The sequence below is a fragment of the Crassostrea angulata genome, chromosome 8 (genome assembly GCF_025612915.1).
Source record: "Crassostrea angulata isolate pt1a10 chromosome 8, ASM2561291v2, whole genome shotgun sequence".
Taxonomy (NCBI): Eukaryota; Metazoa; Mollusca; class Bivalvia; order Ostreida; family Ostreidae; genus Magallana; species Magallana angulata.
Window position 1 is genome coordinate 33,107,092 of NC_069118.1, and position 10,919 is coordinate 33,118,010.

At 34.3% G+C, this 10,919-nt stretch overlaps 1 pseudogene; it reads right to left on the reverse strand.

Annotated features, from left to right (window-relative positions):
- Positions 1-7,145: 7,145 nt before the first annotated feature.
- LOC128160332 (uncharacterized) lies at positions 7,146-10,600 on the reverse strand (annotated as a pseudogene).
- Positions 10,601-10,919: the final 319 nt, after the last annotated feature.

Below are 10,919 nucleotides of genomic sequence, written 5' to 3' on the forward strand. Positions count from 1 at the left end.
CAACGGATGAATCGTGTTGGACCGTAAGGTCAGAGGGTATTAAGATTATTGGATCCAGATTTTTCCTTTCAGCAAACTGCACTGCACATCGGAAAATGAAAGTGAATTTTTGGGATTTTTTGCAAGCATGCATAAACCTGCTTCTTATCGGAAAGAATAAAAAAAAGATTTTACAAAAAATCTCTCTCCACAACTCCAGGTTTTAATCGATAGTTTGTTTCAAGCTATAGTAATGTAAGGTCTTTTTGTGTTATCTGGTTTTTCTTTTCAGCTAGATAAGACTTTCTGAGGTAATCGCATTAGAAATATTTTAACGGTTTACAATTTGAATAAACTAGAGTGAATTCCATATATTCCTTCTTTTTTCTGAAGCAATGTTTATAAAACATTTCTAAATAAAATGTAGAAATGTCCCAATTTTGGTTGTCAAAGGTTGACTTGGGATACTCCAAATGATTTTTTAATGTTCTTTCTGAAAAGAACATTTTAAAAAAGTATCTTGAAAAAGAATTAATTTCAATATTAAAAATATCTGGACAAAAACTCTTTCCAACTCATTTCCAATAAAGATGTTGATAAAGATTTTATTCTGACAACCAAGTTTTGCTTGTATCGATGATCTTTTCGTGTATCGGTATTTCAGGCGGCAAAAACTGCCATATAAACGCAAAAATGTAACATAAATGATCTGTTCGTATCATAGCCTCAGAATCTCACAAAACAATTACATATATAATTTGAAAAAGCATATAATTTCGAAGAAAAAAAAACAATGGTGAAAAAACGTAATTAAGCTTTTTAAAATACCGGTATGTGCCATAGCAAGCACAATCATGCTTTAAGTATAATAAATCAGCAAATAAAAGTCTTGCAATAACAAGTTCATGGGTGACTATATCAAAACAATCTGCATCGATTAATACGTGTTTATACATAGGTATCTGTGTACGAAAATTTTTTTAGATGCTTTCATAATTTCGTAATACCCGTACCAAATGTTTGCCCCTAAATAACACTGTTTTGTACCAGTTTAGGTAAAAATAAAGGTCACATGTAATTGCCGGTAATTTACAATTTTATAATGTAATTTAAAGAAATTTGAATTTTAGGAGGGGGATCTGGACCCCCCGACCCCCCCCCCCTTTCCCTTCTAGATCTGTGCATGAGATAAATGTTAATTTTCTGCTACTATTTGACTACCAGGACACAATTGAATTTTTCAAAACCTTTTTGCACATATATACATGTAATAGGACAGTTCCTTTCATATCCCAAGGTATGATTTGTCTATTCCTTAAATCATAAGAGGAGTTCTGGGATCTAGGTTTTTAAAAGTGTGATTAACGTCAATTTTCTGCTACTATTTCACTCCTTGGATGAAATTTTAATTTTTAAAACCTTATTGCACATCTCTGGGACAACCCCAATCATATCCCGAGAGGTGTCGTAGCTACTTGTGTAAGAGGAGTTATGAACCATATTATTTTCTATTATTATTTAGTAAAAAAAAATCTGAAACCTAATCACACTTCAAAATAACACACCAATTCAAATTCTAGAGAATCATTTGTCAACTGTAAAAATTGTTTTTGAAACCAGATTTTTTATATAAAAAAAACAAAGAACAAAAATAAAATTTCCGAAATCTTATTGAGCATCTATAAGACACCACAAAACATATTCCAAGAGATATACTTGTCTATTGGAAAATGTAGGAGGAGTTTAAAGAAGAAGGAGTTTTAAGGAAAAAAACATCGTTTTTACCAATTATTTGACCAACAGGACTACCAGAGAATTTTTGAAACCTTTTTACAAAACAACATGACACCCCATGACAAGAGTTCAGATTGCTGGTTTATGAGATGTTATCTAGAGTAGTTTGAGAAAGTAAAACGTGACAGCCGGGCGGACGGACAGATGGAACAGGGTAACCGCTATATACCCGACCTTTCTTTAGAAAGTGCATGTATAAAAATATTTGTAATATATATCAAAGTCGAGTACTCTGACTCTTATTCAGGGTTTGTTCGAATTCCATTGTAAAGTAATGCATTACATTACCATTACTTATTGCATTTGGACATTAAATTACCGTTTTCACTACCTAATTTCTTAACATAATGCATTACCATTTCCAATACTTTTGAAATATCAAAATAAAAAAAAACATAAAGCTTAATGAAAAGTTTTGGCCAATGTTTTAAATATAAAGACACTTTAACATATCTACAGGTTCATGTTCACTATCAGCCTCGAATTCAATATCTTACACCAGATTACATTTGCACTTTAGGATTATCAAACTTTCAATGTTTCATCTTTTAACTGCATCCTGTTGGTTTGAAAATCTTCCAGGCTATATAAGGAATAAGGAATCACTCTTTGAGTATTATGAGGTGATAATTTTGGTCGGGGCGTGATCAAATCCAATAAAGCCCTAAGGCCTTTATGATAGATTTGGTCACGCCCCGACCGAAATCATCACCTCATAATATTCAAAGAATGATTCCTTATTACATGTACTTATATTTATATAATTTTAAAGCATCTTACGATTAAATATTTAAATATAAATAAGCAAACCCCACTGGCGCCTCAATTTGGCTTTATGAGTTATATAGTACAAAATCGATACGTAGTGTTATCACAGGCAAACACACAGGTAAATATACAATATTAAATAAACATTCTATAGGAGCAGTGGAAGCTTGGACTGAAAGACTGTTTGGCAATCTTTTTCTTAGGATATGTTAAGTGCAATAATAGAAAAAAATACATGATTCTTATATTCTATCATTCCAAAGTAATGTACTTAATACACACCACTGGTATTGAGAGAGAGAGAGAGAGAGAGAGAGAGAGAGAGAGAGAGAGAGAGAGAGAGAGAGAGAGAGAGAGAGAGAGAGAGAGAGAGAGAGAATTTTTTTTTACAAATAGGTTAATATAATATTGGAGGTGATTTTCAAGTTTCCAGAGAAAATGGTTGGACAGTGCATTTATTTTTTGTTTTTAAAAGTGCATGTCTGCTCTTTGATTTATTTGAAAATAGCCAAGAAAACGGGTTGGGGTGATTAGCACTTCTAAAAACAATTGATAATACACAGGTAAAAATCTTTCACTGAAAGCAGACTATAATTGCTATCACAACACAAATAATACCCAATTATCAAATGTGTGCAAAACGGGAACACACCGTGTTGTTAACACATCCTTCAAAGTAAAGAATTTATTGAATGTACAACTAATTGGGGTAAATTTTGCAACAAAGTTCAACAAATCTTAAAAATATTATTGAATTGTGTTGTTCTAGCTAGTAAAATTGAGAATGCAAAAATTGATTTTACTTTTTTTTTTAATTTTTAATAATACAACTAAATTATTTTTTATCTCAAGATTTTTTTTTCCTTTTTTAAAATACTTTCTACCAAAACAAATTCAGTTTCGGTAATCGATTGATCCTGGTTTTTAAAGTGAACATGTGTAAATACATGTAAGCCTATTATTTCAAAGTAATACCATGTAATGCCAGCATTACACTATACTTTGGAAAGTAATGTATTGCATTACCATTACTTGTAATGCCAAATATCAATCTAGACAAGAAAATAATTGACATGATTAGATATTCGACTGCAGTTAATGTGCACTCACCTGAATCGAGATACCCCAAACTGAAGGGATTTGTAAATGCATCGGCATGCCTTTGGGCCTATTTTTTTTTTAGGTTTTCAATTGTTCAAACATTTACTGTTCTCAGCATATCTTATAAATTTGCTGATTTATGAAAATACAATTCCAGGTCATTTTGTCACGTTTAGTCGTCTGTACACACTACGGCAATGGTCAGTGATTTTTATCATTATATTTTCTAATTTGTTTTAAAAGAATGAAAATAACACATACACAAAACGCATCAGCAAAAAACCCATCGCGAAGTTTTCTTAAATATTTCATTCAATTTAAAGTGACACAGTTATCATAACGGAAATTCTATAGAAATTGGTAAAAGTACATGCGTTAGATAGATAGCGTATGTTTATTTATGTTCATAAAGAAATGTGTAATTAAGTCCAGTGATGAGCCTGTCCACGTTGGGTCAGAAATCTAAATAAAATGCTACTACTGACCGCGGTGTGTCAGATCATTAGTATGCACTTGATCGCATTTACTTATTAGGAGGAGAATGTTGTAGCGCAGTGTCCGTGCGTATAAGATGGGGGTGCAGGAAACACAGCTCTCCAGAAGTCATCTGGAAGCTGTCTTTCTGCCTCCTCTTTTATACAGGTAAGATAAATTATAACGCTTGCGCGCATTCTCAAAAGTAAAGTTAATAGATTCAGAGGGTTCAACTAATATTTTATTTTCAGAGATTTTTGTAATGAATATTGATGTTGATAAATTTCATTGTAATTAATATTAATATTTATTGTTAAAATGTCATTAAATAAATAAAAGAGTAGTTATCTGGAAGCTGTCTTTCTGCCTCCTCTTTTATACAGACTGGGACACGGCTACTCCCCATGTAGAGGAGGAGACATTCCGGAAACACCTTGGCTAGGGCACCCGCCAGGTGTGGGCATGTTGGAACAAAGATCTCGAGGATCTAAATAACTTAGATTCATAACAGCCCATATAACCCCAAGTCGACTTTTATAAAAAAAGAATGGAGGAATTATGATATAGAAATGGACGTTATGATATAGTGATGGAATCCAGGTTTCCAACTTGTCCTAGCCACACCACGAAAAAGCCATCAACGACACAACGAACACGATCGGGCCACGAACGTAGAGAGTTCTTAAAGATGTCTATAACGACAACTGAGTACTAAAGCCTCGGTCACAATTGGCCGTACGTGTTTGGTGAACGTGCGTGTGCTACCAGTTTTACCCGTCGTGGCTCCCGTGGCTGATTGTAGCGTTTAAAATCGTATTGAAGTGATCGAGAGTGCAACGTAAGACAAATTCACGTTGACGTGTCAGTCGTGGGTGTCTCGTGCAATTTTGTTTGGAGATGGGATGCCACTCGCAGCATGCGATGCCAGTAGGAAGCGTACTTCCGTTTTACGTTTATCGTGCACCAGACGTAGTTTTTTCTTGCGAACGGCAGTAATAACATTCGCATCGTAGGTCACCTGCAAGTCAGGCATACGTGTAACAAAGTCTTTCTATGTCCCACGACAGATGCACGGACAATGATTAATTATCTTTAAATTAAATAAATATTTTTTTCAATGGACATGTAGTGAAATATATCTTCTGTAGGCAAATAAATATTGAAACGTCTGAGGAACTCGTAGAAAAAGAAAAATATTAACAAAATTTACCTTTGGTATCTAATACTATAAAATATTGAAAAATTCTCTAAAATCTAGGAAAAAGTTTGCGCAAAAAATCTAATTTTAGAGAAATTAGAAAATTAATTAATAAACAACTGATAATTTAATTCCTGGCCAGTGTAATATCTTTAAATAATTTTGCAATTTTGTTCACTATTTTCGAACATTCCAATATCTTCGTTTCAGTTAAAAGTAAAAAGCCATATCGAATTTCTTTGCTTTTTTAAAAATTTTATTATTAAAAGAGTAACATCATCTACCCTTCATTTGTTTTAAAAATCGAAGTCTACAAAATCAAAGTCTACAAATTCTTTTCTGGTATAATGATTTTGATACAAATATGGGAACAGTTTTATAAACTTTTAATTGTCATATGAGATGATTATCAATAATTGAAAAATGTACTCTGTTTACAAACGAAAATTATTATACTCCCGAAAACAACAACTTCCTCCGGTAGGATGTGTTGAAGATTTTGTAGTTAGTTTTAGATGAAAATATCGTTTTGCGCGTATATAAAAAAAACGACAATAACAAACCGTCAACCATCTCAAAAATCCATAAAACGAAATACAAATTCAAAGCAGAGCAACACGGACCTCCAAAAAGATAGAGGTAGGAGCAGGTGCCTAGGAGGAGTGAGTATCCTCTGCTGAACGGTCGCACTTGCCGTTTGCTCTTTGTCACAATTGGGCAAATCATAATCGAGGTAAATGTCAAAATCAGGTAAAAGTCATAATATGGAAAAACGAAACCTTGATGGTTTGGTTTGTTTGTGATGGTCAAAATACAAATCTTGAGCAAACGCGGACCTTCATTACATTGGAGGTAGGATCAGGTGCATAGGAGTAGTGAGCATCCTTTGCTGACCGGTAACACCCGCCATGTGCTCTTTGTCGTAATCGTAATCGTAATTTTTCTTCTCCTTACTCCGAAAATGTAGAGATTCTATCTTAACACGCTTGCAGGTCGAAGTGATGGGAAATCCTATGCCTTTTCTTTATCCTCTACTTTATTATCTAGTTCCTTTTCGTCATGCTTTTCTTCTTTGCCTTCCATTCTTTATGGCATAAAATATATCTGTTTGATTTGGTTTTTAGAACAAGGGTACTAAAATCTATTATTAAATTTAAAACAGTCGATCCTTTATCCAAATGGGAATTATTTTCTTAATCAACTCTTAAAAAAATCTTGTTAATTGGCGATGTGCACGCACCACGAGCAAATGATGTAAGAATGACGTTGAGGTTTATTCCTCGAACAGCTACTTGAAAAAACAAACAGCTAAGGGAGCACAGGTAGAATTTAGCTGTGTTCACCTGTATTTCGTTAATCAGTTTTTAAGCATAACTTCATTAAAATTAAATGCATGTTCCTATAAAGTTAGTTTGTATTAAAAGCACAACAATCATGCAGTTTTTATCATTTTTGTAATACAATTAACACTGTATGGAAATGCATGTTTATATGTATATACTTTTAAGAAGGGAAACAACTCTTACTCGATGTCCAAAATGATGATTAGGTAAAATTTGTCAGATTACGCGAACTCTTATCATCGCCGATCGGCGCTTACGGATAAAATCCGCCCCGCCCCTCCTCTACCCAGTATTGATCCTTTGATCTGCATCCTTTTTTCATTAAACTATCCTTTGATGAAATTTCTCTTATAATTTTTCCTTCATGGCGCAAAATACCCTAATACAAACATTTTATCAAATTTATACTTATCTATTGTTAATTCAAAACAACCCAGGACAGTTGAATTTAAAAAGTGGTAAAAATCACCGCTTAATGAAACGACCAGTTCACAACCCACAACCACATTTTATTCATTGATAAATCATGATCAAACTTGTTTTAAGTAAGTATCATAAAACTGGTACTGTATGTTACTGAGTAGTTAGAAGACAAAAATGTTAAGCATGTTTTAACTGATAATATTGTCACAAACGACAGTGTTTATTTCAAATATTTGATTTTCTTTACATTGCCTTTGTAATACTCGCACACAAACAGATTGTCATTGTTGTCCACACATAAACCAATAGGATACTTCAGATCACAGTTATCAATGTAACGGAGAAACTGTCCAGTCTGGTCCAGAATGTGGATACAATGGTTTTTACTGTCTGCTGTCAGGATATAACTCTCACTGTCAGTTGTGATACCCCAGGGATCAAATGGTTCGTTCTTGGTAACTGAGGGATGGCCGGTGTATCTCCATCTGAGTTTCCCGTCCTGATTAACCACCACTACTGCACCAGCTCCCCAGTCAGCTACACAGATGTCGTGGTTTCTGTTTTCTGTGATGTATTTAAATTCATTATTCCCTGAGTACAGAGGTTTACCTTTATAATCAAATTGAACTGTTTGTTTCTCTGTAGATCCCGAGTAACGGACAACTTTGGATTGAGTTCTATCACCACTGTACATTGTACATGTAACCAGGAGATCACCAGTAGAGGTGACACACAGCTGACAAGGCCTCCATCCTTGTAATCTGATCAACTCTTCTGTTTGTCCATTCTTTACTTTATTTACTGTCCTAGTTGCCCAACTAGTATACAGTAGATCCCCATTACTGTCTACATCTATATCATTGGGGAAATTACCTAATTTTTGTTCGACTGTCTGGAGGAGTGAACCCTTCAATGTTGAAGCATTTGATATCATTGGTCTTTCCACTCGTCCAAATCCTGTTCTCATTTAGACAGGTAACACTGCGTATATATTTATACCCAGTCTGTATTGTGGCAACAATCTTTGGTTCATCCAGTATCAATGAAAAGACATTTTCTTCTGTAGCAGTAGATAATGGGGTGATCTGCCCAAACAAATTATACAACTTTTCACGGTCTATTGGTTTTGGAATAAATGTTGACAGTGATACCTGAATTTTGGGTGGAAGCCTGCTGAATTCTCTGATTTTAGAACTGTACGCAATGGTTGGAGATACTTCGGTAGATTTCTCTATTTCGTTTATGGCACGTAGCGTTTGCTTTATGAGGGACTGTATCTGTTTTATTTCATTCAAATGTTTCTGTAAAATGTCTCTGTGTTTTACTTTAATCTTGCTTATTTCAGTTTTCATTTTGTTGATAACGATGTCGATTTCTCTGTGCCATTGCTCTCCTTGTTTGGACATTGCTGATGTAAGTTTCTCATATCCTCCATCCAGGTTGGCAAGCTGATTTTCCAAGTCGCGTGCAATTTCTTCATATGTAGGAGATAAAGTGTTTACTAACTCTTCTGTATTCTTTTCAATAGTCTCTTTCTGTGCCTTGTACACAGTTGATATTTGTACGAAAATATGCCCCCTGTGTTTTTCAGATGCAGTACAAAAGGAACAAATCGAAATGGTATTACAATCTTTGCACTGCAATTCGCACACTTTGTGTTGATGTGTTTCACATTTCGGATAAATGAGGGTTGATCTCCGTTCCTGGAAAGGGACTATTTTATGTTTGTCATATCCATCTGAGATGTGTTTGCCTATACATGGCGTGCATAGGTTGACATGACAAAAGTCACAGTAGCTGTGTTGTATGGCAGTCTCACAAAGGTGACATCGGTGCACATCCTGGGCACTATGACGGGGATCCATAGTTAATCTACGAAAACAAAATACGCGGGGGTGTTAAGGAAGCATATGGATTCCGAGTTACATTTAATTCCGTGAAATCACAAATCTTAGTCATTATGTACATATTCAATTATCTAAGCAACGAAACGTAGACCAAAAGCAAATAAGAATACTGAAGTCAAATTTTTTTCAGAAATTAGTTTGTATTACGTAGATTTACACATTGATGACGTCATGACTAAAAGTTGAATGTCGTGTGAATTTGATCGGAAAGCATTGTAAACATATTCGAAATATAACTAATCTAAGAACTCTACTAAAATATTGTGGTGTGATTTATTGAGAATGGAACATAAGAATACTGGGAGAGATAATAGTTTTATCAATCATTCGCTAAAAGGTATGTAAATTTGCTCTTATTTCTCGGCCAGGCTTTCCTCTGTCGTTGTTTACGATATAAAAATCCGACTAGAACAACACTACCCCGGATATATTGAACTTGGAATTTTATATGTATCGTTAGTTTGATCAATGCTTAAATTGAAAAGTGCTGCTAGAATCCCATGTTGTGTGTTGTTTTGATGCAACTTGCCGTTTTCCGTACAAACTTTATTAATGTTGGGAAGGTTTTACGAGAATCGGATGAATAACTATTGAATTAAGAAAAACATAGGATTCTAGCAGCAGTTTTGATTAAACTGAGATGTTTTGCCTTCACTTGGTATGTTTATTTTATTTTGGAAACTGCGGGGTAGTGTTGTTCTATCTCATTTTATGTTAAGGAATATACGTAAGCTATTTATAGTTGTCACGTGATAATGCACCAATGTGGCAGTAATGTACTACCCGATTTTATTGCACTGACATCTTTTTCAAAGGATAATACTTAGTTTTTATTCGTATTCAAAATAGTTATTTAATTTCACGATTTTGAATATAACAGTCAAAATAAGACGCTAAATTGCCCATATGCTTCCTTAACACCCCCGCGTATGAAGCTTAGAATAGAATCAAGGTATAGACAGTGTTGTGAATTTTGAAAACAGAACAAACAGCTGTCTATTTAATTAGAATTGTTCTTTTCTATTGGGCAACCCACCCTTCTATGTCTTTGTTATTTAGAAAATGTGCTAAGCTAAAGCAACCACACTTTTATAGTAAATGTTAACACGATCCAACAGTACATTCATACAGTAATATTGTCTGCGCCATAAAACAATCTAATCAGGAGTTTATTTCAAAGTCACAGGGGTTTGACTCAATCTGTGCAACAGCAAAAAGGGGGGTGTGTTATATATCCCCATTTAAACGTTAAACCCTCACCTAGTTTCGCTTAGATTCAGTGAAATCCCTGATGTAACCTCCCCCACCCCCTCTTTTTCCCTCAGATTTAGTCAAATCTCTGTGTATAATAACATAAAAAGTGAAAGTAGGTTTAGAAATGAATATTCAGTTACATGTATATTACATATAATGCAAATGTATATTTCAAACAACTTCATCAACATCTATCGATGTATCATAAAGTTGACATAGATATCTAAAAACGAATACATACCGTGCTCTTATCCATCTATCCACAGTGCATGTCCATACGGAATGAGCTTGTCACGTGACAATTCATTAGAGTTACCTCCCGTGCCTCACATTCCATTGAACGGTCAAGAAAATGCGCTAGAAATCACACATTAAACATTATTAAGATAATTTGTATGCTGAAAAAGATTTTGTTTGTATATTGAACATATTATTTTAGTTCATACTGTGTTCCACATTTTTTTTCTCAACCATTTAAAAAAGAAATGATACAAAAGCAGCTAGGAGAACTTAAACCAATATTGAGTTTAATATGTTGACTGAATTCTTTTTAGACGGAGGCTCTATGAGCCTCCTCTATTGCTACCGGTCAGCTCACATGTGACGTCGATAGTGGATTTGACGGACACCACCTAGCGGCAAAAATTGCAATATTCGTTTGGGATTCATATTTCAACA